Source organism: Mercenaria mercenaria, chromosome 9 (genome assembly GCF_021730395.1).
Source record: "Mercenaria mercenaria strain notata chromosome 9, MADL_Memer_1, whole genome shotgun sequence".
In the NCBI taxonomy this organism is placed as follows: Eukaryota; Metazoa; Mollusca; class Bivalvia; order Venerida; family Veneridae; genus Mercenaria; species Mercenaria mercenaria.
Genome location: NC_069369.1, coordinates 71,041,262 through 71,068,704, shown reverse-complemented (window position 1 = coordinate 71,068,704; position 27,443 = coordinate 71,041,262). Strand labels below are relative to the sequence as shown.

Sequence of the window (27,443 nt, the reverse complement as noted above, 5' to 3'; positions counted from 1 at the left end):
ATAGAACTATCGTTACCTCATGTCAATTCAGTTGTTTAATTTAGATATATCCTTACCCAGAAACATTGACATATGCACATCCCAATCCTATATGTATCTGTAAATAAGTATCCTTGCACTGAATCAGTGGCATGTGTAAGATAGGTATAATAGCTCTGTAACAGAGGCATGTACACTCCAATCCCATATCTACTGATAAATAGGCGTCCTGACCCTTGCATATAATTGCAAAAACTATTCTATGCATAAACTCATCCTTACTTTAGCAGCGTATAAATTGCTAATCAGACGTATAACAGACCGTTACTCATTAAGCAAAATATCAGATTGTGACATGAATATACTTCCTCGTATTTGTACTTTTTGTCCACAAAATATAATATATACAAAATATAATTTTCAAACTTAAGCTAGTTCCTGAATGAAATCATAAATTCCTTTGCATACTACGCTCCATTCCACGACAGCCCGCCCGCTTAGCTCAGTAGGGAGAGCGTTGGACTACGGATCGCGGGGTCGCCAGTTCGATCCCCGGGCAGGGCGTATGCTCTCCGTGACGATTTGATAAAAGACATTGTGTCTGACATCATTCGTCCTCCACCTGATAATTAATTTTGGGAAGTTGGCATTACTTGCGGAGAACAGGTTTGTACTGTTACAGAATCCAGGAACACTAGTTAGGTTAACTGCCCGCCGATATATGACTGAAATACTGTTGAAAAACGGCGTTAAACCCAAAACAAACAAACATTCCACGACAAGTCTATATGTGTCTAGAAAATGTAGAAGTACCCATAGCAATCTCCCACAAACAAAGTACATATTTTATTCCGGCATCGCTAATTGAACAGGTATTAACCACTGAACTGAAGTGGTTCCGGTCACCTTCTTTTGGTATTGTATTACTTATACATTAGTGTGCAAGGAAAAAGTTTCACTTTCGTTTATAAACGGCGAAAGCAATTCCTTTTACAAATTCCTTTTACATTACAAGATATGTTCGTGTATTAATGACTACAGTGTATTAAATTTCTTGTTTTAATTGCACAAACTCTAACGCAGAAACTTGAGAGTATTGGTAATAGTGAAAGAAAGCAGTAAAATGAATAAGGCATGAAAAAGTAAAGGAATGCTTTTAAAAGCGTTTGTCTTCTTTATTCTTTTATTTAATCTTGGTCGTATAAATTGAAGTTCATGCATACCACTTTTATTTGTGATGTATTCTAAATAGAGCGTATCATACGTCGGCTTAGAATGATATTCAAATAAATTAAAATAATGTTTATTTTACGTGTTAAATGTGTTGCAGTTGATGTGGTAATTATTATTATATAGGGATATTACCTAAAATTTCAAATTATGAAAAACAATAAAAAAATTAACGTTGATTGCTTATATATATAATCTTAAACCGAATATAATATTTATGTCTTGATCTAATCATTTTCAAGCATGTTATTGATGATTTACTTAAACTTCTTATTTAATTTCCATGTATTCGCTCTGGTAGATAGTCCTAACTGTCTAGCCTTTGATAAATATTTATTCCCCAATTATAACTGGATTATTGCAGAAAGAACTTATGTCAATGCAAAATAATTGTCAAATACATGCATATTGTGTGATATCACAAAATGTTTTAAGACTGATAAAATAAATTCAGATCCATTATTTAAGCTGAAATTTAGAAATAATTTTATTTATACAATATCAGACATTATATATAAAAACAAGAAAAAACTCTTCAATATTTTACATGAAAATGGACATTTAATTTAAATGACCTATTTTTTACTAAGTTTTTCATTACACAGTTACTGCATTCTGCCTTTTAATTTTCGTCATACAGGTGTAAAGGTAAATGCAAGGTAGGATTATAATTTGGGTAATTGACTGATCTCTAGTACTATGTCTAGGTAATATCTTATTCACAGTACAATATATGCGCCTTCTACCTACCCTAGGCCATGTAATTAAGGTGACTACGTACTTTTCATATTCTGTTATGCGTGTTTTGCCTCTAAGTATGGAAACAATCATACGTTATAATTACAGAAACCTTTAATTTGTTAGTGATCAGTGATTTAAAAAGGAAAGATCAGGGGCCGTATTCATAAAGCATCTTAAGTATAAGTATAAGAAATTGATTATTTACTTAAGTATTATTTAGGTTAGAAATTTATTTTACTGAAGTATATTTGTTATTCATAAAACAATTTAATAAGTAATTCTTGTTTTTTATCGTGGACGAACACATTAAAAAAACAACATTAATTTCAGACAGATTCAACATGCAGAATTATGTTTAAAGTGCTTTTATCTGAAAACAACACTTTAATCGTACTCACCACGCTATTTTATTTTCTGACTTAAGTCATTTCTTACGTATCTTAAGTTTTAGCTGTTTTATGACTAGAACTTACGTTTTTACTTAGACTTAAGTTGAAATCACCACAAACTTAAGTAAAATCTTAAATTATCATAAATGTTCCCGAAATGTATAGTTAAAATAGTGAGGCCTATTTCGCGCCACGAAATTGAATTTCAGCGTCAATGCATTACAAATAACTTAACAAATGTATTTGCCAAAATATACCATATTAATAAATATACATGTACTTGCGATTTTCATTTTGTTCGTGATTTAAATTATGGGAATAAACCGGCTAAATAACAAATAGCTTAATTATTCCCGGTCATAGGCATTAAAACCGGACAAAAACAGAAAACGACTGGAATTTAGATCTCATAATTACATTGATCTCTTGCACGAAATGAAACGAAGTCAAATTCCCAAATAACGTGATTACTATGCGTTACGGGTCTAGACATAAACTAATTTCCTCCAGTCGTCCGAAGGAACACTTTAAAAATCTAGTGCTCCTTGCTCTACACTATTGGCTTTGTTGGTATGTTTTCATTGCTTTTAAGTCACTCTTACAAAGTTCATGTCATACAGATGTAATTGTGGAAAAAACTTCTAGATATTTCAGCCAGAAATAATCATTCTAGATAACATCGACCTTCCGAAAGCTAGATTTAGGTTAGTGATTTATAGTCTGCAACTGTAAGCATTTAGCCACGGAGGACTAAATTTAATGACAACACGGATTTGGTATCTTACGGATTTACAATATTGTATCCCATAAAGTATGGTATCATTCTGTATCTTGAACATCGTTACAAATTTAAAATGCAGTATAAAAACATGTACTCTATCTCACTTTGTCGCAACTACCTGCGCCTTTGGTTAACCGTGAGTAACAGCGTAACGTCGTTGACCCGGAAAACCTAGAATAATGTCTGGTAGCTGTAATGCTGGTTGTTTTATGCTTGCAGAACTGCTTTAATCCCAACCATGGTCCAAAGTAACGACATTCAGTGTCGCGTTATAAACATTAACATCCATAAAAAAACTTAGCTTTTAAATATACTTAAGGTGTAAATTAAGAATAATAATTATTATTGTTCGAGAACAAAGCGGTAAAACCATTTATTCGGATCTTGCAAAGCGTCCAGTGAACTAAACTCTAGGAAATGTGACCTTGGTAAGAATATACTAGTGTACTTAAAATAGGATATCTAACGGGCTATTATGCTTTCGGTCCCTCTCACCTTTCTCAGAATGGTTAATCCTAATACAGTAGTAACTGCTTAATATTCTAGCGGAAGTTAAAAACAATATGATAAAATCTCACCGATCATTTCAATCGATACTCAAAAGCAATACCCACCAGGAACCAGACGGTAAACACCACAGTAATACCCCAGTCACACATACGGCGCGGATAGCTACGTCTAGCTACGGACAGAAACGTATTAATCCGTATCGATCCGTATCTGAGCCGTACCTCAAGAGTAGTCATGCGTATTGATCCGTACCAAAACGTGGTCAAAACGTATTCAAAACTTATTCCAAACTTGCAAGTTTCTCCAACTTTTGAACATGCACAAAAGTTTGAGCGAACCGTAGCCATTCGAGCGTGACTTTAGTCCAACTTGGCTGAAACTTATTCATCCGTAGTTAAACGTACTTAAACGTAGTTATCCGTGCTGTTACGTACCTCGCCGTAGCTGAACGTAGTTATCCGAGGCTGCTCGTACTTAAGCATAGTTCAACGTAGTTTACCGCAGACCCGTCCGTCCGCTGGGCAAGTTGCAAGGCGCAGTAAAACGTAATTCAACGTAGTATCTCGTACATATACGTACTTATTCGCGTCCTGTATTGTTTTGTTTGTTTCCTGTTTCTCACCATTATTTCCCGTACTAAGACGTACTGCTCTGTAGTTATACATCCACAGACTAATCCTATCCGCACCGTACCTCAACGCACGGACATATCCGTATGTGTGACTGTAGCTTAAATGAGTTATATGACAACTTTTTCGTCCATTACAGATTCCAGCAAAACTGCACAGCGACCGAGGCTAAAACTTCGAATCAAAGGAAATACAGAACTTATATGGCATGGTTGTCATGGCAAAAATGCAGACGACAGTTTACCACGCTATGTGTAACGGTAAATTAGAGAGGTTCAAGCAGACACTTTTGAAGAACATGATTGGCACACTTGAAGATTGGAAACTGGAAGGCACACGTGTCTACACTGACACATGCATATTAAGCCACATTAAATGAAAATACTCGATGTTCAACTTTCTGCTAAATGTTTGTTTAACTATGTCTTGCGGTAGATGCCTTTCTTGGACTGCCCTCGTTTAAAGATGGAGAAAGGCTCACTTCCTCCAAGAAAAATATCCTGTCTAAGATCTGCGTATGATATTGCCAACAAATTAAACCACGAAGAAATGTCAACGCTATAAAGAAATTTATGACAGACGGGTACGACATGCTGCTGTTGAACATGGTGACTGTCCTCGTATGCAACATTGGATTGAAAGGGCTTAAGATATTAGCAGACACTTTGGAAATAAAAGTGAATACATCATTCTCAGATAATTAAATAAAGACGTATCAGTGTTTAAGGTCCAGGAGGGCAATAAGGCAAAGTCAATGATTAGAAATATGAAAATATTAAATGCTCATAACTTCGTATTTTAGGTTGAAATATTCTAAATATATAATATACATTTGTATATTTGTTTGATAAATATTCAGACATTTGCCTGTATTCTACATTTTTTTAACTTCATACAGGTACTATCTCAGCGACCCGGTATTACGTTAGGAATTTGGTGCGAAAACAACATGAACACACCTAGAACTCCGAACGTTCCGAAAATTAGGTACACCCTGGATTCCAGCTTCATCGTATCAATAAAAAACAACAAAAAAAAAAACGGAGACCAAATATTACGTTTTGCAATGTAACCAACAGAAATCGGGCTTACAAAGCATAAATTTACCCCCATGTTTAGCTGCCATAAGTATAGTAACGCAAATATGTCTTTGACACGAAAAGAAACGTCATAAGATCAAAGCACTGAAGGTACTGATCGGGAGTCTAAGGTAGTGCATACTGCGCTTGAACTCGATTGAGTCACACATGCAACAGAAACTTTCTAATTTAGGACACAAGTGATTTTACTTTGTTGATAAACATAAGTAACATTACTAATGTGTGATCATGAGCCAATACGAAGTGCAGAACTGAGTTAACTCGGGCTCTTTTCGTTTCGTTTCGCGTTTATCGTTTTCTTTTAGACTAACACTCTACACTGGTTACCTGTGAAAAAGTAGGCCCCACACAATCCAGAGAACGCAAGACAATTTGTTGAAACAACCAAAATTATAAATCCTTCATGGATAAGTGATAATGGTACGACCAGTAAGATATACGAGGGGACTATGAAACCAGGGTAATCCGTTTTTTACGGACAGGTTTGCTGGTAGGCAATACACAGTTATTGCGTTGGTAGCTCTTTGCATATTCAGGTACCCATTTCTGCACAACAGTTTTGTGCATATGCTGTGTACATGTCCACATCTTACCTGATATCAAGAAGGTCATGATGACCCTATATCGCTCATCTGTTAAACTTGGCCTTGGAATCGTTAAGATAAACATTCTGACAAAGTTTCATGAATATAGGGTCAAAAGTGTGGCCTCTACAGTGTTAACAAGCTTTACCTTTGATTTGAGCGGATGACCTAGTTCTTGACTCCACATAACCCAGTTTCGAACTTGGCCTAGGAATCAGCTAGATAAACATACTGACCAAGTTTCATGAAGATAGGGTCATAAATGTTGCCTCAAGAGTGTCTTTTCCTTTGATTTGACCTGTGACCTAGTTTTTGACCCCACATGACCCAGTTTTGAACTTGGTCTAAAGATCATCAAGATAAACATTCTGTGTTTGTATCAAATCAAAGCATAAATGAAACCTCTTTATGACTGAAAGGGCAAAAATAGAAAATTTAGAACTCTAGAACTATGATGGAATCTAGCCGGTTTGCAAAAGGAACCGAGATCTTATTGTGACTGAAGTTGTGTGTAAGTGTGGTTAAAATCAAATGTAAAATGTCACTTCTATCGTGTTCACAAGGTAAAAATTAACAAATTTTGGCTCTTTCAAACAAGGGCCGTAACTCCGAGCCTATGACTGGATTTGACGGATTCATCATGGAATCAAAGATCTATTGTTGTTAAAGATATTTTGCAAGTTTGTATGAAATCAAACCATAAATAAAGTCTCTATATGGCTGCAGAAGCCAAAATAGCAAATTCTGGCCCTTTAAGAACTCTGGAACCCGTGATAAGATCTGGCCAGTTTTCAAAAGGAACCAAGATATTATGCCAATACAAGTTGTGGGCAAGTTTGATTAAAATTGATTGCAAAATGTGGTTTCTATCGTGTTCACAAGAAATTGTGGACGGACGGAAAGACGAAGGGCGATCACAAAGGCTCACCTTGTCACTACGTGACATGTGAGCTAAAAAGAACGAACCGGGCCGCTTTCTAGCTTTTTAAAAATCTAACCTTGTATGTTTATGTAGATATGTAGATGACATAACAAAAGTTTCATTTGAAGGCGCATGGGAGATAACTAATATAACTCTTGTTTAGTACAAGTGATAAGACCTACGATAGTAATGTTACGGCTTACGAACTGAATACTGACTATTACCGACTACTATCTACGTGACAAGAAACATTTATACAGTCTGTTCCTAAATGCATAAATATGTAATTAATGGAATAACAGACATATTTCATGTAAATGATAATAATTTCGTAATATGACATGTATTTCGTCAAAAAATGGAATAATGGGCTGATTGGGTATAGAAACCAAGAAAGAAATTTACATGGAAACCAGACGTGAATTTATCAATGACAATTTAAAATTGGATAATATTACACATCTGAAAACACCTTGTGTCTCTAGTGGTCAGTGGCATTTAGATTATGTCGAAAGACCTTTTATCAGACCTATTTAGTTACACTCAGTATGTCATTTAGAATAGATTAACATTCAATTTACTTTTGCCTGCGTTATTTGGTATCAGTTATGACGGATCGACTGATGACAGACCAGCTAATATTCACGTATTAGTTTGAATTTTAAGGCTAATTATTAGCTGCATTAATAAGGAAGAAAACTGAATACCGTGCAGTTCATATGAAAGGTTGATGAACATAAAATACGTACAACTAATGTGACTACAGGTTTGGATCACCCCTAAAATATACTTGCTTATATTCATTGGAAACAAAACTGATCTTTGCGTTTAGCAGTTTTCTCGCATCCTGATAGATATCCGTATTACAATGTACTGAGTATTAAGTAATTCAAACAATTTCTTATATGTTTATCGGCAATCCATTATCGGCATTATGCCAAAGCGGATGTTTTTCTGTCTTACAGTTCATTCTGTCTATTGAATTGGTTTAATTTTATACTGATTTATTTTAGGTCGATTGTGGAGCTTTATAATTTACATTGCCACCATCGACTTCTCATTCCTGATGCAACCAACCGCCACGGGATATGAAAGAAGATAAGCCAGTTTCCCTTATAATGCTGAGCGCCTTGCATGAGAGCTACTCCTACCATTTTTCAAATCTTTGGTATGACGCGATGGCGGGGATCGAACTCGAAGAGGGCCCTCTACTACTAGACTATCGAGGTAGTAAATTTGTTATATTGATACAGATATACCTTTTAGATGTTTAAATCAGTAAATGATCTGAAAGTTGAAATGTGGAAATGAAATTCATTTTATGAATTTATGGCAACAGGTAAGTGAATTTATTGTGCCCCCCCACCCCATGAGTGGTGGGGGCATATAGATTTGGTCTTGTCCGTGCGTGCGTGCGTCCGTGTGTCCGTGCGTCCGTCCGAAGTTCGTGACGCGCCTAGCTCAAAAAGTATTTGATATAAATTGATAAAACCTTGCATGAGTCTTTATCATGATATGAACTTGCGCATCTCCTATTTTTCCCTATATCCAGAGTTATGGCCCCTGAAATAGTCAAAAATGCACATTTTCACCTTGTGACGCGCCTAACTCAAAAAGTATTACATATAAATTGATTAAACCTTGCATGAGTCTTTATCATGATATAAACTTGTGCAGCTCCCATTTTATGTCTGCCTCCGCCCCCTATTTTCAGAGTTATGGCCCCTGAAATAGTCAAAAATGCACATTTTCACCTTGTGATGCACCTAGCGCAAAAAATTATAATATATAAATGGATGAAAAATTGCATGAGTCTTTATCATGATATAAACTTGCACACCTCTTATTTTTTTGGCTGGCTCCTTTCCCTATTTGTAAAGTTATTGCCCCTGAAATAGTAAAAAAAATGCACATTTTCACATAATTATGTGCCTAGCTCAAGAAGAATTTAATGTAAATTCATGAAACCTTGCTTGAGCCTTTACCATAATGTTACCTTGCACACTTGGCATTCTTCTTGAGAATCTTAGCGCTTATTACAGAGCTATGGCCCTTGAAATAGCCAAAATAGTGGATTTTTTATTTGTGATGCTCATAGCTCAAAAAGTAGAGAAATGAATCCTTTTCATAAAATGTTTGTTAAGGCTATACCCCATTAAGACTGCAAACATTTGAATTATTTCCCCTTATTTGTGGCAAATGTACTAGTGGAAAGGGGGGGGGGGTGGGGGATGGGGGGGGGGGGGGCGGGGGCACACCCTGTGTCCTACAGACACATTCTAGTTATAAAGGCAACGTTACATTCTTTCTAAAGTTGAAATATGTTATTAAAACATCTGACGCGTTAAATAATTCCGAAAAATCTTTTAAAATTAGCTTAAAATCCGCGGATCTCTTTAATCATGAGCAAATATCTCTAAAACAAGCTCACGGATCTAAGTATTTCATTTCACCATATTAATATTATCAAAATTGTGATTTAAGAAATAATAAGTTCCCAATCGTGGTTTATCGTAGAATAACCCGTGTTTTGAGTTCTTATGCGTAAAAATATATCACGAAGGCCGTAGGTTATTTGCTGGTCGTGTTAGAATTTCCCATAGACTCCCATTATGAAAACTTTTGTGAGGTTAAAAGTTTTCATATCCGTACAGCAAACAAATATCGAGCACGCGAATCTATCTTTTTTATTTGCCGAATTTTCTAAGTGTATTCTGAAGTTTTGAAAATCGGGGTTTAATCAAATTCTACACTGAACGTGCAGAACGACAGAAACAGAGTACAATGTGATTCTCTGAAAAAAAAAACTCAAGTCAGTTCCAAATTGAAAAAGTAGTAAGAGAACAATCCCTGAAAGAATACTGCATAGCAACAATTTCAGCTATTGGAATCAACTGATCAACTGAGCCAAACACAAACTGCAACTGAATTGTAAAAAATATATATCCATAGGAGTGCTCCAAATGTCCATAAACAAAAACACAACATTTAATATGATGAAAACAATATCAAAACGTACACAACTATACAGACAAACATGAAAATGTCTTGTTTATTATCTTTGTTTATCAAACACTTAAGTTTCTAACCGTCGGGAATTACTTTAACTCATCACCAATCCTTTTTATGACAACTGTCTCAAAAACGTGTGTATGCAAATTTTGTGCAAACACGTTTATAAGGTCCTTCAAGTCTCTAAAATCCTGAAAGTATTAAAAGCAAAGCAGAAGGCTTCAAGAATTTCCAATAAAAGCTGGCGCCTGTAGCAAAGCATTGATAAAGAGGTTAGCGGTGAGACACATAGACAGCTTACTTAACAGGGGATTTCTGGGATACTTGTAAGTAATATTTATATGTTATATTAGAAATATTTATCAATTCTTTGTAGTGAGTATTATTTGTGTATTTATCATTAATTTATCTGACATGTAATATTGGAGAAAACTTTGTTAAAAATAGTCATTGAAATATTATATAGTATTAATAATATTGTCTTAATATGGTAATTATTGTATGTTATGTTTTATCATTAACAATTATCTTACCAAACGTTCACTGGAAGTTAAACAGTCTTGTTTCTTATGACACTAAAAGTTTTAATAATTCACAATAATGATAAAAAGAATATTACATTTGTGACTTTCCACATTGAATTAGTTTAATCAACTCGTTTAATAAATTCAGTATGACAAGACACCCATGTAATATCCTCTATGTTCGTCAAATGTTATTCTATGATTTCTTACTTATAACATAAGCGTATTTTCACATAAAAATTCTTTTTAAATGACATTTTACAGTAACTCAAATTCGAAAAATTGAATATAGCATTGATTTTCTCATTTTTTTTGTTTGAAATGTATCGTACTTTGACAAACCAAGATACATTTCTTTTAATAAAAATAGCGTCTTGTTGATCGTTCATGATATTTTTATAAAATAGTTAACAACTCATGTAAATGCTTTCACCAACAAAACACATCAGCAGATTAAACTTTGAAGTATTTATTTTCCAACTATCATTTTGTCAATGATAATTCTTACTGATCCATCGATTGAAACAAACCAACTATGTTCCGGTTTTAAAAGCGATATTGAAGTAGATGGTTTTAAAGGTAGTTAATTAGACTTTGGTCAATGGATGGATTTGCTCAAAACTTAACTGGCTGATTATTTACGCATATTTGTATTCAGCGAGTTCTTAAAAATGTTAGATTTTCACTGGAAGCATTTTTAATAAAAAAAATTTGATTTTCCTATCCTTGTTGCCCAACCAAGATAGCTAAAGGAATGCTATGAATATGAGCACTATTAAAACTGTACAATATTTGCATTGATAAGTACAATTCTGCCAAAATTTATTAAAAATGCAAGTTAACAAAGTTATTATACCTCCCTTTGTCTATCTTGGTTGAAAATAAATGAATTTCAAAGCTTCACACTGTATAAATCTTGCCTTTTGTTTCAGGTACTTGAAATACCCCAGTACTTATCAAAAACAAATGTAAAACTAGAAATTATATTGCAATTAAAAAGAAATAATCCACTTTTCAAATTCTTTTATATAAAAGGGAGGTAATTACAACATTTCAGTTAAAGTAATAAAATTTTCATTTCAAAAAGGGATCTAACTTTATGTACTTGGTCTTTTGTTCCTTGAATAAATCTTTAACAGACTATATGAAATCTGAAAATATCATAACATGTTGCTCAAATGGAATTGACCATCTTTAAGAATGATAGCGGAGACGACAAATTACGTTAATCATTACTGTTGTAGTTTGCAATTGAAAGTGATACGTTTGATAAGCTAAAATAAATGCAGATCTTTTCCTGGAATGATACTCATGAAATCGTTGTACTTTTAACGCTGGGAATTTTGAAATTAACTTTCGAGAATGGCAAACGACTTATATGAATATATAATATAGAAATATTAGATAGATAAGCCCTCAAATAATACCCAAGAAGTGCACTAACGAATTTTTGAATTTACTCAGTTATTTAAAACATGTGTCTGAAAATGAAGTATTTTATTGGCAGAACTCATAAAGAAGGGTAAAAACTGCTTCATTGAATAGTTGTGTGAATGAATTTGGACACATAAAATCAAGTCATTTATTCCACGCCTCAGTTGCCAAAAGATGTTTCAATAAAGCGATAATTTATAAAGCAACTCATTTAATATGATTCATTTTCAATATTTGTAAGTCTACATTATTATTTACTTCAAATATAATTAAGGTATGACCCACCTAATAGTGAATATTTCAAATGTTCAAAATAATGTTACAGCAATAAACTGCATCCAGTTGGAGACTTGTATGCAAAATTTAAACAACTTTTACCGTGCCGTTTTTTATAAATTTTGTATAATTCAATATATTTCCTCAAGCTCCAGTAGAGACAAATTTCAAAGTGATGGCCACTGTTCAAACCGTTTGCAGAGAAGTCATTATACCATCAATTTTGATAAAAGAAACTTCAAACTATTGGTAAACAATTATAAAACACAAAATAAAACCGTGAATAACATTTTTTTCTAGGGTGCCTCAAGTAAAATGATTTAATGAGACAAAATTCTAACTCAAACATTGAAAATTTAAGGTCGAGTCCTGTGGGACTGTTTTAAATTTTGCTCACTTTATTCAAAAATAACCTTGGGGCAAAAGTAAAACTTACCTACATTTCTTCCACAATATGTAATTTAAAGAGTAAAGGCAAAATAGAGAACTTTTACCGAATGTAACTCAGTATTTTAAAGATGTCTAACTCTGCCCCCTTCTGTTTTAGAAGTAAATTCACTTTGAACAGCAAGAAATCACTCATCAAATGAAAAATTTTCACTATTGAACATAAAACCAATAATAAGTCTTGAATAAAGTAAAAACTTACTAAAAAAAAAAGAAAAATAAGGAAAAAAATTTGGTCCCAGTGGGGCTTGAACCTATACCCCCTGAAAAATTTAAGTCAAAGTAGGTTTATTGTAGGAATTGAATACTCTTCAAAAGGAGGTACACTATTACACGGGTCATACCTTGATACAGATACTTCGAAGACGTATCAGGCTTTTCCTCCTTGTGAAAATGTTATCAAAAATAATGGTGATAGCTCGTCAACAAGCTTGTCTGTAATTAACTAACCTAAAGTAATAGTGTTTCCTTTGAAACGAGTCGATACAGCAGTGTTGTAAACGTTTTTTAATTAAAAGACCAAAAAGAGCATGTACTGATATACCGACGTGGAAGTTTTGACTGATTGCAACATTACATAAAAGTTGCAGACATTCCAATTTATTATCTTGTAGTTTGCGAATAAAAGACATGTTCGTCTTAGACATTGTTTAGATATTCGCAAGTGTGAGAAAGGGAATTTGTATTTAAATACATTTAGAAATTCCCCGAAGACTAAGCAGATAATGGTACGCATATGAAACTATTTCTCTCAATAAAAACAGTCCACACATGAACTGTTATTGTAGTGTTTTACGTTAAGACGAAGAATTAACTTTCTGAATCATTTAATACATTTGAACTTTGATTCATTAATTTCTTTCTTCATAAAATGCTGTAGCTATAAAGATTTAAATGGCTTAAGACACCAGCCTCTTTAAGATCTGGTCCTTTCTAAAAAGTATAGTGTTATATGTGTCGCTTTTAGTATGATATTAATTTATGCGTGTAACATTGCAATACATCTGATCTCTTTGACTTTCTTAATTCTTAGGTATGAGTCCCTTGTTAAAGAATGTGAAACTCTCGAAACACAACACAAGTTTATATGTAAATGCTGAAATATACCAGTTTAAATGTTTGTCTAGAAAAATATGACCATACTTATTGATTGACGTGAAAGTTTTGACTGATTACATCACTATATAAAAATGCCTGACATTTCCAATTTATTATCTTGTAGTTTTATGAATACAAGACAGGTTCGTCTTAGATATTGTTTAGATATTCGTAAGTATGAGAAAAAATCGACCTAATCATCCGGACATATCAGTTACCAGCTGATTGAGGAATTTAGAAGATTTAGAATCTCGAAGATTAAGCAGATAATGATCTATTACATGTTTTTTTCGGTGGATTATCGAAATATTAGTAGTCACACATATCTGGTATATTCACAGTGAAAAATATCAAATATATTTTTCATTGGTAAAAAACTATGAAATGGATAAATTTAGTCAAAACATGAGGTAAAAAAATATATTTATTTTGCATGTAAAATCAAAGTATCGTTCACTCATGAACACAATATTTTACATTTTTACTCGTGAAAATATTGCATCTTGGTGTTCACTCGTGAAAGATATTTCAATCTTACACTGAAATAAACAAATATCCTCTTTATATCTATGAAAATATTTCTTTTGTTAACAACAGTCACACACGAATTATTATTGTGGTGTTTTCTGTTTAGGCGAAACATTAACCTTCTTAAACATTTTGTAAATATGCACTTTGATTCATTTTTTTTCTGCATAAAACCCTCAAGTTCGTATGTTCTAAATGTAAATCTTATTTCTTAGAATTTCTTAATTTTTAATTATGACTTTTTTAGTAAAAATACTAAACTCTCGGAAACGAATTGTATGTAAGTTTGGAAATATACATCTACAAAAGATTTGATTATACGGATGCTTAAAATGCTTTCGTCAATAGCATCTACACTTTCTATTAACTATAACTTTAAACCAATTTCCAACAGAACTGAATAGTTTAGTTATTATCATGCAAATCTCTCTACACCAACAAGTTTTGACTATCCCATATTTGCATTTAATTACAATACGAACTAGATTTTATGGTAATATCAATATCGTATATAATAATGGTTGTATTAAAAATTATCACAGACCCCCCTTTATGAATAATACGTTGACAAGCCTTGTAAACATATCAACATTATTACCTTAACCCTTTTATTTCTAGAAATTGTGACTACTTTCTCGACATTTTCTTTATTCATGTGTGTATTACATTCATAATTCACATCCACTGCAATAACTTTTCATTGATACAATATCATCAGGAAACAATGTAATTTATATACCAGACAAAGTATAAGATGATATGATTTCGTACAGAAAAGAGGTAAGGGAATATAGGAACTCTTAGATGCGTTTATGACATGAAAGATATATTCATGTAAACTTATATCAGACGTAGAGTAAATTGTAAACGTAAATTGGTAAAATGTAACAAATGTTTGCTACAAATTCATTTCGGATGTTTGTTCTTCTTGTCTATGAAAAAACTGTTCTGCAAGACCTGTTTAGGTATCAAGAATTAAATTGTGTTACTTTTAGCTATTGGCAGTTGGCTTCCCTCCCATTTGTAGTTCGCTGTCTTGAATGTGCACTGTCGGAAGGATTAATGATAAAATGATGCGTAAAACTATCTTAAAGACACTGATTCTGGTATGCCAGGTATGTGGCCTATGGGAATGATAAGGTCTGCGTATTGGTGGTAATGGCCAATACACAAGACTGGACCATTGATAGACTTGCTTCTGTTTATCATAATAAGCTACTGTATAGCTACTGTGCAGTACATAAATTACAGGTGATATTTCTCACCTTCATAGCAAATCAGTTCTCACCTTTATAACGAGTTTAGAAAGCTTGATTGAATTAGGGCTAAATAAACAAAGTGATAAGACACAACAGTGTTTTCTTTTTTCATATTTTTAATAATCAAGTTGTTTAACAATTACATTTCATCATTGCTGTTTTTCTTTGTTTTTTTTTTTAGTCAAAAATATAAAAAATGCATTCAGGCACATAGCTTTTTGGAATAATAAATTATGTGTATTTTGAACAATGATATCTCTTTATTGCTGGATTTTATTATACATAAAAGAATGATCATTATTTAGACAACACAAGGGGAATTATGCATTTCTAATATATAAAATCCTTCTGTCCATATTCCATTTTATCTATTAAAAATGCAACTGAATATTCAATTTCTAATAAAATCCAGCAATTATCTTTTTTTTCTGGTTTTATTTTGTTACTTTTAACAAAAAGATCATAATCATTGAATAAACAAACTTTTAATTTCTTTTATTAAGTTTTAAGTAATTATTTAATGGTTAAGGAGTGAGAATTGCTTTGCTATAAGAGTTATTATTTAATCGGCCTGGACATTACTCAACATCAATTAAAATAATTTTGTGTACATTCTAAACAAAAACAGCATTTCAATCAATAAAATGCAAAAAAACAGGAAATAACCAATTTATCTGTAGGCAATAAAATTTATGATTCTCTGACAATAATTAGGCTACATGTCAAGTCTACAGGGGTTTTATGGACCCTTATCAGACTGGACCAGACAGGATCTTGTATATTGGGGATTAAAAAGTCTGGTATTTGGGGGGGGGGGGGGGTCACTTACATAGGAAATTTTCTTTGTCTTTAATTACTTATTTCGATTAAGTATGATTAAATATGTGTTTGGGTATTGGTTTGCCACACGGGGAAAGTTGCTACATTTTATGACTCAATTTGAGTCGTTAGGAAAACAATATTCTAAGTCACTACGTGATGCTGGTTACATTTTCGAATTCAATAAGAACTGAAGTTGGTGTGGTGTGAGATTGGTTTATGTCATAACGAAGGAAATGCACGAAAATGTCGTTTCACACCTTTATGAAATCAGCCTATTATCTATCTTGGTCTCTGCATACATAGTGCATAAAAAGTTCGGTCTTTTCGTCACGAACTTCTGCTGATTTAATGTACACTGAATTTCGTAAATGTCAGGTCGAATACGCAAAACGGGATAGCTATAGACAGTGTTACCAGTACTTACTGAATGATGAATGAGATTGTATATTTACAACTACCTCCTCTCCTAAATAAATAAAACATATAAAATAGACTTGAAAGAAATGTTTTATTTTCTAAACCTATTTTAATAATTTATTTACTAAAACACTATGTGGATAGAGATCTCAGTTTGAACACAAAATATGTGGTTTAATGCATGACTTATTTAGTTTTTAAGTAAGTAATAAGAAAGTGTCTGTTCTTGTGAAGTTTGGGGCAAAAGTAAATAGGACCCGAGTTGTAAAAACATGTAACAGTTGTCGTAATGTTGACATGAGTTCCTAGTTACAGAAACAATGTCGAGACTAAATTGCTTATTTGTCGTCAGTAAAACATCATGAAAAGCAGCAGCAGAATGTAAATAACTATTTTGTCTAGCCAAAAATAAAAGAAACAACTAAAATATTTCATACATCACAAGGGAATACTGATTAATATGTTATTCATTGCCTGTACCGGATTTCTTTATGGCAGATGTTTCTATTTTTGAACAGTTGTAAGAAATCAGGAATATTAATGCCGCCAAGTTGACAGAATTTCCCCTCAACGATTCTGTTCCGACGACCTCAAATTTAATAAAAATAAAGGTGCACTGTATGTGTATCTAAGCAGACAGTGTCTAATGAAAACAACTTCAACCATTGCCTTACCCTTGCATGATTGTAAAAGAGGGCTTATAGGGTCTGGATTCTTGGGTTTGCTGTACATTTGCGATTCCAGTATGTACAAATGCTTGACTCCAAACCTGGTAGTTTTATTTCGATGTAAATGAAAATTTATACAAAAATGTTAACGTCTGCTTTGGCGCCATATAACATGGACTGTGTTCGTGTGCCATTAAATCCAAATCAAAACAATGTGTTCTGCTACTGCAGGTAGATGCTGGATGTATTTGCACTAGTGCCATGTTCTATAACTGCAGGCAGATGCTAGGTGTCTTTGTACCAGTGTCGTGTTCTATAACTTCAGGCAGATGCTAGATGTCTTTGCACTAGTGCCATGTTCTATAACTGCAGACAGGCACTAGATGTCTTTGTACCAGTGCCATGTTCTATAACTTCTGGCAGATGCTAGATGTCTTTGCACTAGTGCCATGTTCTATAATTGCAGGCAGATTCTAGATGTTTTTGCACTTGCGCCATGTTCTATAACTGAAGACAGGCGCTAGATGTCTTTGCACTAGCGCCATGTTCTATAAATGCAGACGGGTGAAAGATGTTTTAGAACCTGTGACGTATATTCTATAACTGCAGGAAGATGCTAGATGGCTTCGAACTTGTGACGTATTCTTTAATTGCAGGTAGATGCTAGATGTCTTTGCACTAGTGCCGAATTCCATAACTTCATGCAGATGCTAGATATCTTTGCACTAGTACCATGTTCTATAAATGCAGGCAGATGCCAGATGTCTTCGAAATTGTGACATATTCTATAACTGCATGTAGATGACACAGATGTCTTTGCATTAGTGTCATGTTCTATAACTATAGTCCGATGCTAGATGTCTATGCACTAGTGCCATGTTCTATAACTGCAGGTAGACGCTAGATGTCTTTGCACTAGTGTCATGTTCTATAACTATAGGCCGATGCTAGATATCTTTGCAGTGCTTTGTTCTATAAATGCAGGCAGATAAAAAATGTCATCAAACCTGTGACGTGTTCTATAACTGCAGGCAGTTGCTAGATGTCTATGCACTAGTGCCATGTTCTATAAATGCAGGCAGATGCTAGATATTTTGTGACGTATTCTACAACTGCAGGCAGATGCTAGATGTCTTCGCACTAGCGCCGTGTTTTTGTTATGAATAGTCGCACAATAATAACAAAAATGTATTTTTCTATGAATCATCAGCCGTAGACGGATATTTATTTATCGCCTTGGGTAACAATAATGATAACTAGAGTTATTTAAGGTGGCGTTACAACCAACACAGTACGTAATAACTAAGTCACAACTTTCAACGGCCGCCATGTTGAATATCTTTTTCACTGTTTCAGTTTACTTTGCTTTTCTGCTTACTTCTGTCTCAGGAAAAAATACAGTAAAAAATTCATACTTTTTGATATAATTCATTGCCTTACTTTATGTTTCGTTTTATTTGAATCGGTATATTGCCTTGTGGCGTTCATTAGATTGCACACCCTACGTATCTTATAGTCTGGACTCCTTCAATAAAGTGATTGCTTTTAATAGCTTCAATCTGCCTGCTGAAGGCGTCCTTTCAATATTTATCTATAAAGCACACTACGAAAACTAGTTTTAAAAAAAAATCATTGATTCTCCTCATTTTGCGTTGAACGTTTGCAGGACATCAGCTAACTAGAACGTTCTCTCTTATTAAAAGCAGCAGTGTAGTTAAATGTACAATCACAAAAGGTGACTGAAAGGTATTCAATGCACTTACACAAAAAGCTTTGCGAAAACCCGCTGATAAACATAAGTTAAATGCATCACCAATGGCTTACAAGAACATTTTGTGACAGCTTGTATTCTTTTGGCATGTAACTCCATATGGTATCCAGAACATCGATTGCCCCGGATCATTTTGCTTAACAATTTAATACAAGGTATTTTGAACTAATTAGATGGGTTTTGTTGCGTCCGAAATAAAGCCATATTGTTTTATATTTACTGGATATACACGTTACACTTTTTTTTCAAAAACTTGATTTCTTTTCAAACTTCTGTGATACACATTTTCATATATATTTCTATGATGAGCCTTTTCAGACAAAAGGAACTATCAAACTTTGTAGATCCTGTGTTTATAGTTTAAACCGTTTATCGTTAAGTATATAAAGACATTGGATTTATTTAAATATATATATGAAGTAAAGACGTATCAATCCTATATTAAAGTAAAGGGAAGTACTACAGGTCTGTTGAAATCGTAATCACCATCCATTTTTTTTTCGGCGACGCCGTCTGAATTCGTTTTCGTTACCTATGCCACGTGACTTCAGTTTGCAAATCAAACTACTTGATAACGCATTATAGATAATTTATCAAAATGGAAGATTCATGCAACACTCTGCCTGATTGGACGAGAGTGTCAATTTCTTTCACTCTGTTGATTGTGCTACGCTGAGTGAAATGTAGACAAAGCAACTTTGGCTCAGTATATTTAGCAAGAATATTGATATATCTCAAAATGAGAAGTAAGTTTAATAAATATGATAAAAACATGTTCAAATACCAACATATATCAAGTTAAAGAAAGAGCTGAATACGGTCTGCGTATCACATGAATAAGGGTGTGATAAGAGTCTTTTATGTAGAGAAGTGCTTTTTAAAAGATTTTCCTTGTTACAATTGTCGTCTGTATATGAAAAGGTTTCTTGCTTTTGTGACTTATTCAGATTGAATATTAAAATGAGTACTTGTTTGCTTTAATATATTTGTTATAAATTATTTAACTGATTTATTATATATGAATATTTTTCTTTAGTATGGTATGCAAATATTGAACTCAGTTGAAATCTGTTTTATTCTATATATGCTATATAATGACTGAATCTCATTACACTAAAATGGAGGTACACTGCATACAGTTTATCTATTTGATATGAGTACGGTCAAACTTTGCTTATGAAACAGAAATATTGAAATATGTTTTGCTTGACTTTCACTTTTTTATAGGTGTGACGTCATTGTCCAAAGATTCATGAATAGCGAATATGCATTTGTTAAAGCGGGATCATTTGGCCTATTTTAGAAATAAATAAAAATAATAAATAAAAAAATCCTTTAATTGATTTTTTCTTATGTATTCTAATCAAACATGATTTGTAGCATCTTTATTAGGCCCGCAGCTAACTTTGTTCAGCTGGGACATTTAACCCCTTTTAGGGGCTGCTAGAGCTAAAACTAGAAATGCCTTTATACAGCGTCTCATGAACAGCTTGGTGGATCTTTGTCATACTTGGTCTGGAGCATCATTATAAGGTCCTCTTCCAAATTTATTTATATAGGAAATTGGGCCCTATTAGGGACCACTATAGCTAAAAGTAGATATGCCTTTCTTCGCATTAACCACTAAAATGTAATGGATTTTTATCAAACTCGATGTGTAACAATATCGTAAGGTCTCCTGCTATTTTGTTACAAATGGGGATAGGGACCAATTTAGCTAAAAATATAAACACGTTTAATGACCTCTTCTCATGAACCGCTTCATGAATCTTCATCAAACTACTGCTGTAATTATTCGTCTAAGGATAAACGAAACAAAATTGCAACCCTACGAAACCTTTGCGAAAAATTAAAAGAGAACCATTTAAATTGTTAAAGTGCGGTGTTTAGTTTTGCAATTTGAAAAATGTTAGATGAAAGATGAATGTTAGATGAAAAATTCATAAACTTCTTTCCTTATTACAATTCGCCGACCATCATTTTTAAAGATATTTCTTGTTACATTTGTGTATATCCCTTAAATTTCCATTCACAATGGTATACGCATGACTGCAAGTTCTGATTTAGGTTCACACTGGCATGCTGGATATTATTACATGCTGTTAATAGGACATATTTAAACAGCAATTCTGGCTTAAATATGAATTTTGTTTTTTGTTGGCTGCACCGATACTACTATAGGTCAAACCACAGACACTTGGGGATCAGAACCTGTCCCCCTCCCAATCCGCCCCTGCCAACCTTTCACTTTTTAAATCAAACTGAGCACATGTCTCGATCATACAACAACTTCTGTTACCATTTCAATATGTTTAAAAAATCTCCCATATGCTATCAATGCTCAGAAAAACTTACTCCGAGCGTTTTCAACACAAACTAGCTTGTCCAAGGAATAGAATAGATCCCAGCTTGATGTCAAATTTACTACACAGAGCAGGGACACAGACAATACCGTTAGTGGTTAAAATAAAAATACTCGCCCATGGCGTCAAATGCCGCGGTGCCCGAAAGAGTACAGACGCTGGCTCTGTGAACTTCCTTTTGGGCAGGGCCGCGGGTTCGCTCCGCGCTATGGGCGATCTTTTTTTTGCCTTTTTTAGGTATTTTTTTTATATCTTGAGAATATATTGTTTAAAAAGAAAATGAAAATATTATATTAGAAAAAGGAAAAAAGAATGCCCGAAGCGCGGAGCGAACCCGTGGCCCTGCCCTAAAAAGTTCTTTCAAACCCAGCGTCTGTACCATCTTGACCATCGCCGCTGTTGACTTTCTAAGCAAGTATTTTTATTTTAACCGCTAGCGATATCGTTTGTGTCCCGGCTCTGCGTAGTAAATTTGACTGCGCAACATCAAGCTGGGATCTATTCTCCTATTCCTTGGACAAGAAAATCGTGTTTACATTGCGAAGTAAGTTGTCTTTAGTTTTTTTGAGCATTGATAGAGTATGGGAATTTTTCAAACATGTTGAAATGGTAACAGAAGTCGTTCGATCATCAAGACATGCGCTCAGTTTGTTTTAAAAAACAAAAATGTATTGACTGAAGGTTGTCAGGGGCGGCATGGGAGGGGGAGGGGTGCTGACTCCCAAGTATCTGTGGGTCAAACAGCTTTGATGGTGGCGGAATAACCCAGATGCCCCTACGTGCATTATTTCAGGGGCGGGCACCTGGATAGAACCATCGACATTCCGAAAGCCAGTTGGATGGCTTCCTCACATGAAAAATTCAACGCCCAGAGTGAGGCTCGAACCCACATCGTCGAGGACCTAACGGCTTTAAACACTTAACTACTAGGAGGCCATTTAAATACGAGCTTATTCTCAAACAACACAAATCAACGACCAGCGCAGGCTAAGTTGCGATAGCATCTTATGTTTTAAAAGGTTGAAAAAACAAGGCAAGACGATCAGAATAAATTTCCAAGTCCTTCAAATAGCCAAAGATTTCTAAAGATAGTTTAAAAGTGATGTCAAAGTTATTTTATTGAATTCGTAAGTCAATTTGAGAGAACTGTGATAGAAATCTTGCTTCAGGTATGTATTTAACAGATACTTTGTATACATCAATAATGCAACGGTGCATTATATCACAGACAAAAGTCGATTCTTACATCGAGAAAAAAAAACGAAGCCAACCCTCTTATTATTACTCAATATGGAGAGCGCAGATCTTTTGAGCTCTTTCTCCGGGTGTGGCGATGTTCTCATTAATGATTTGATTAAAAGCTATATCTGAAACCATTCTTCCTCTACATCTGATTCATGCTGAGAAATTAGCTGTTACCTGTGGAGTGGATATCTGGTTAGTCCTGGTATAGAATCCAAGAACACTGGTTGGTGAACTGCCCACCGTTGCATGAATGAAATACTTTGAAAACGACGCGCTAAATGTAACACAAGAAAAAAATGAAGACTGCTTTCAATATCACCGTTTGATTAGTTTTAAATCTTTATGTGTTCTGGTATGGATTATCTTTGTATCATTGACATACATGTATCTGTCAGCCTGGTTTTGTAAAGAAGTAACTTTAACACTCTGATAATAAAACAGATATAGAATTTAAACATGATTATAACTATTTTGAACACAAGTCTCCCAATCATGAACAGGTGTTATAGTAGTTGCTAAACTGTGAAACCATTTCTTTGATGTATCATCCAAAAACAGATAATACATTTAGTCAATTCGACTCACTTTTTAAGTACTCCCGCTATTAAAAGCCTTTCGCAATTTCGATACCGTTTACGACTTTTCTCTAATGAATACGTTCTTAGATCGTTGCAAGAGGGCTTCATAACAACTTAAAAGACTTCTGGAAGTGCCTTTTAAGGATTTTCAATCTCCAGTTCACTTTTATTAGTGTGAAAGGTTCAATCGTTTTTGTCCATTAGAATGAAAGGCTCTATTAAATCCGATATTACATTTTATATCTTCAAGAATGTTGCTGGATAAGTAGGCTTTGCTTTGATAAACCACAAGGCTTTATTTTTATGGAAGAATTTTTAAGTATTGTTTGGCTACAAAGAGATATGTTATGGCCTTGAGTCGATATGATTAAAATGCGTTCTGAACGTTAGCCCGTTATGGCAAACAAATTGTGCCAATTTATTCGATCAAATCTTTCAAAGAAAGAAGTAAGAACGATACTTAACGGACTTGAAGTACTGCTAAGTTGATATCTGATCTCACCGAAAAAACATTGACCTTAAAGCGACATGACTGCAAGTCATCTAATGGTAAATGGCAAAATCCGTTAAGGGTTTAAAACTGAAAAATATGCCTAGGCGACCTTTGATCCAACCGATTGGCCTAAAATAGGGCTGTCATCGATAGAAACGATATCGATGTATCAACGATATTTTTTGTCGATCGATTATCGATTCCCATTTTCAAAAATCGATATTTTACAGAGAGAAAAAACTATCCAGATAAACACTCAGACCCTCAAAAACTATTAAGTTCACAAAGTTGTAAATTTGGATAAATGCAAAAGAGAAGTGAAGGCAAAATAAAAATGAAAGATTTTATTAATTTTTATTTATTTCTTTTATTTCATAAATACAAATACAACACAATCAAACAGTAATATGAGAAGTAGGCAATAAAACTAAAAATAGCACTTACAGGAAGGTATATAGTATGCTTACGAACAAATACATTGTTAATCTAACTTAATAATCGATATATCGTCGATATTTGTCTTCTGATATATCGGTATCGTCGATATGCCTAAGACCCAATCAGTGACAGCCCTAGCCTAAAACCAGTATGACTGACAAAGGCGTTCTGCACATTGTCTCTTACGACACACATTTTTGCAAAGTTCTATGAAAATTCTGCTACAGAGTAAAAGATGGGCATAAAGTACTGTCTATTTGGCCTTTGATCTCTTAATATGAAATTAGCCTTGAATCGAATTGACAAAAAATTACGTTCTGCATGCCGTGACATTATTTCAAATATTTACGTCAAAATATTTTAAAATCCGTCGAAAGGATAAAATGACACAGACCGTACAAAAACTACTTCTAGATCTAAATCTCTTGATTTCACTGAAATACTTCCGAGATATTTCCGACATTAATGAAAGTTGCGTTAGATCTACACGTCCATGTCAGGGGGATAATCTGATGCAGAATGATCACGAATTTGTGACGTACAGACGGATCACCGGACCAAACCAGTAGATCTCCCTACACTTACCTAAAGATACAGGTTCCGTAAAGATTTTATAAGATCACCTAACGTAACATCCACCACATAGACCGCCTGAATTCTAACCACGGTATACTGACATGAACCGGTCTGATTAATGACTACCAACTATACTTAACTTTAAAAAAAAATCTCGATGCAATTCTGAAATACTCACTGTAAACAGGGTCAAACTTGAAATAAACTGGCATAGGCCCGCATCAAATACTAGTACTAAATTACATGTACTTAACATCGTGGTTTTGCTCTTTCGTAGAAACGATGTTTTAACCATTCGACTTGTGTTATTTTAAATTCTTCTGGTGTTTTTAGAAAATACCAAAGGACACACAACTTGATAAACTCAACACTTTTTAGTAACACATGCATAAGACAGCCAGTAAATCTACAACACATATGTATGTAGGTAGTTGTTGTTTTTACTAAACAAAAGAGCAATGATAGCACAAGAATGCTCACCAGAGTTTCATGGATTGCTTGAACAATTTTGGAAGTTTGTAACGCATGTAAAATTATTTTGACGACGATGGGCACATGGCGATCACCGTAGCTCAACTTGAGCACTTAATGCTCAGGTATGCTGAAAACGTGCACCTATTTAAATCATGAAATACTACCACTTACAGAGAAGATTAAAAATTTTATGCAGTTTCAATTAAAAATATTGTGATACAAAAAGTGTAACAGTTTGATTCGAAAGTCTTAATTATATAAAAGATAAAAAATGGTCAATAAAATTTGACGATTAGTAGTCAAGGATACAATTAGACTTTCGCTAAGAAGCTGACATAAGCACAGTTGATTAAAAATTGAAGTATCAAGTTTGGCGATGCGAGATCCTGCGGTTAAAGTATATATTATAACTTTAGCTCTGGGGATCTCTGCATGCAGAGAAGGAAACAAACAATAGTTCTGCTATGATGCTACAGGGCATCTAGGAGAACATTTATCAAGAGTTGGGAAATTCCAATTTGCCTTCAAGTATTTTTCAATTTACTTGACGGCAAACCAGCTGAACTATTATGAAAATGACTGTCATTTCACATATTCAAAAACAGTAATAACTGTACATCAATGTCATTGAAAAGCCTAAAATAGAAATATGACAAACCACAGCCCGTCAACACGACATAAACGAAAATGTTGCAGGCTCGATTTGATAGAGCTTGTTCATGGACGGTCGTGGGAATGCAAAAGTTAAAGAGGGGATCTGAGGTTATGGAGCCTGCGTATCACAGAAACTGCCAAAAGACAAAATTAAAAAGCAGACACCCTATCAAAGGGGTGATTAAACAATACCCAAAGCTATTAAAGCGGGAGTATTGGAACCACCCAAGCCGAAATGTTTAAGCTGAAAAATTAAACAATACACTAACACAACATAAATGTCGTGCGGAACGATCTGAAGATATCAAAATAGAACAGCTCTGATTGAAGGTACGGAGAGACTTTTTACGACCACCACACGCACAAACAAGGCTGCTGTGATAATAAAATGGGAAAAAGGGAAAGCCACAGGTCGCTCACCACGACATAAACGAAAACGTTGCATGCTCGGTTTTATTGAGCATGTTCATGGACGGTAGTGGGAATGCAAGGTACCGTCCACGCCCTCTAGCACCGGTTGAGCAGAACGCAACATTTACCCATGTTATAATTACTAGAATATAATTTAGAAACACCCGCAAATGTATTGATACGACGGTGCACATGGAACCTTCAATGATACACATGAAAAGCGGCGTATGATCCCCAGATAAAATACATGTAATGGTTTGGCCCTAAACGAGAAAACAATGGGCAGAATTAAACAAACTGGAATTTAGAGAGGGGAACTGAGGTTATGGAGCCTTCATATCACAGAAACTGCCAGAAGACAAAATTAAAAAGCAGGCACCCTATCCAAGGGGTGATTAAACAATACCCAAAGCTATTAAAGCGGGAGTATTGGAATCACCCAATCAGAAACAATTATCAGTACACTAACACAACACTAGATGCCCACGGGCAACATGTCGAACCCGCCCTTTACCCCTAACTGTGGCATTGACCTTTGAGATAGGAAACTGGGGTTTGCGCATGACGCTCCGTCTCATTGATAAATATAAACAAGATTCCTGAATGCATGTCAAAGTTATGGGACGGACAATATCTGACCTGACATTTGACCTCCAACTGTGACCTTGACATTTGAGATAGGAACCTGGAATTTGCGCATGACACTCACAGAGGATAATCGAAATATAACAGCTTAGCCGAGTTCAAATTCCACAACACTTTGTTTTGAGTTGAGCGTCGTATTTAACACCTCGAAGTTATATAATGGTCGGAAACTAACCTAATCAGTTTTTCTCGAGTTTTGTACCAGTTTTTTGTTGGGTTTAACGTCGCACCGACACAATTACAGGTCATATGGCTACTTTCCAGCTTTGATGGTGGAGGAAGACCCCAGGTGCCCCTCCGTGCATTATTTCATCACGTGCGGGCACCTGGTAGAACCACCGACCTTCCGTAAGCCAGCTGGATGGCTTCCTCACATGAAGAATTCAACGCCCCGAGTGAGGCTCGAACCCACATCGGTGAGAGGCAAGTGATTTCAAGTCAGCGG

General features: G+C 34.5%; 1 protein-coding gene across 1 annotated transcript in view; it reads left to right on the top strand.

Annotated features, from left to right (window-relative positions):
* The first annotated feature begins 10,119 nt into the window (after positions 1 to 10,119).
* The window catches only part of LOC128559575 (G-protein coupled receptor 83-like), a 66,395-nt gene continuing 49,071 nt past the window's right edge, over positions 10,120 to 27,443 (top strand). The window contains exon 1 of the mRNA XM_053551668.1: positions 10,120 to 10,203. The gene's annotated coding sequence lies outside the window, so the exon portion shown is untranslated. The remainder of the gene's footprint in view (positions 10,204 to 27,443) is intronic.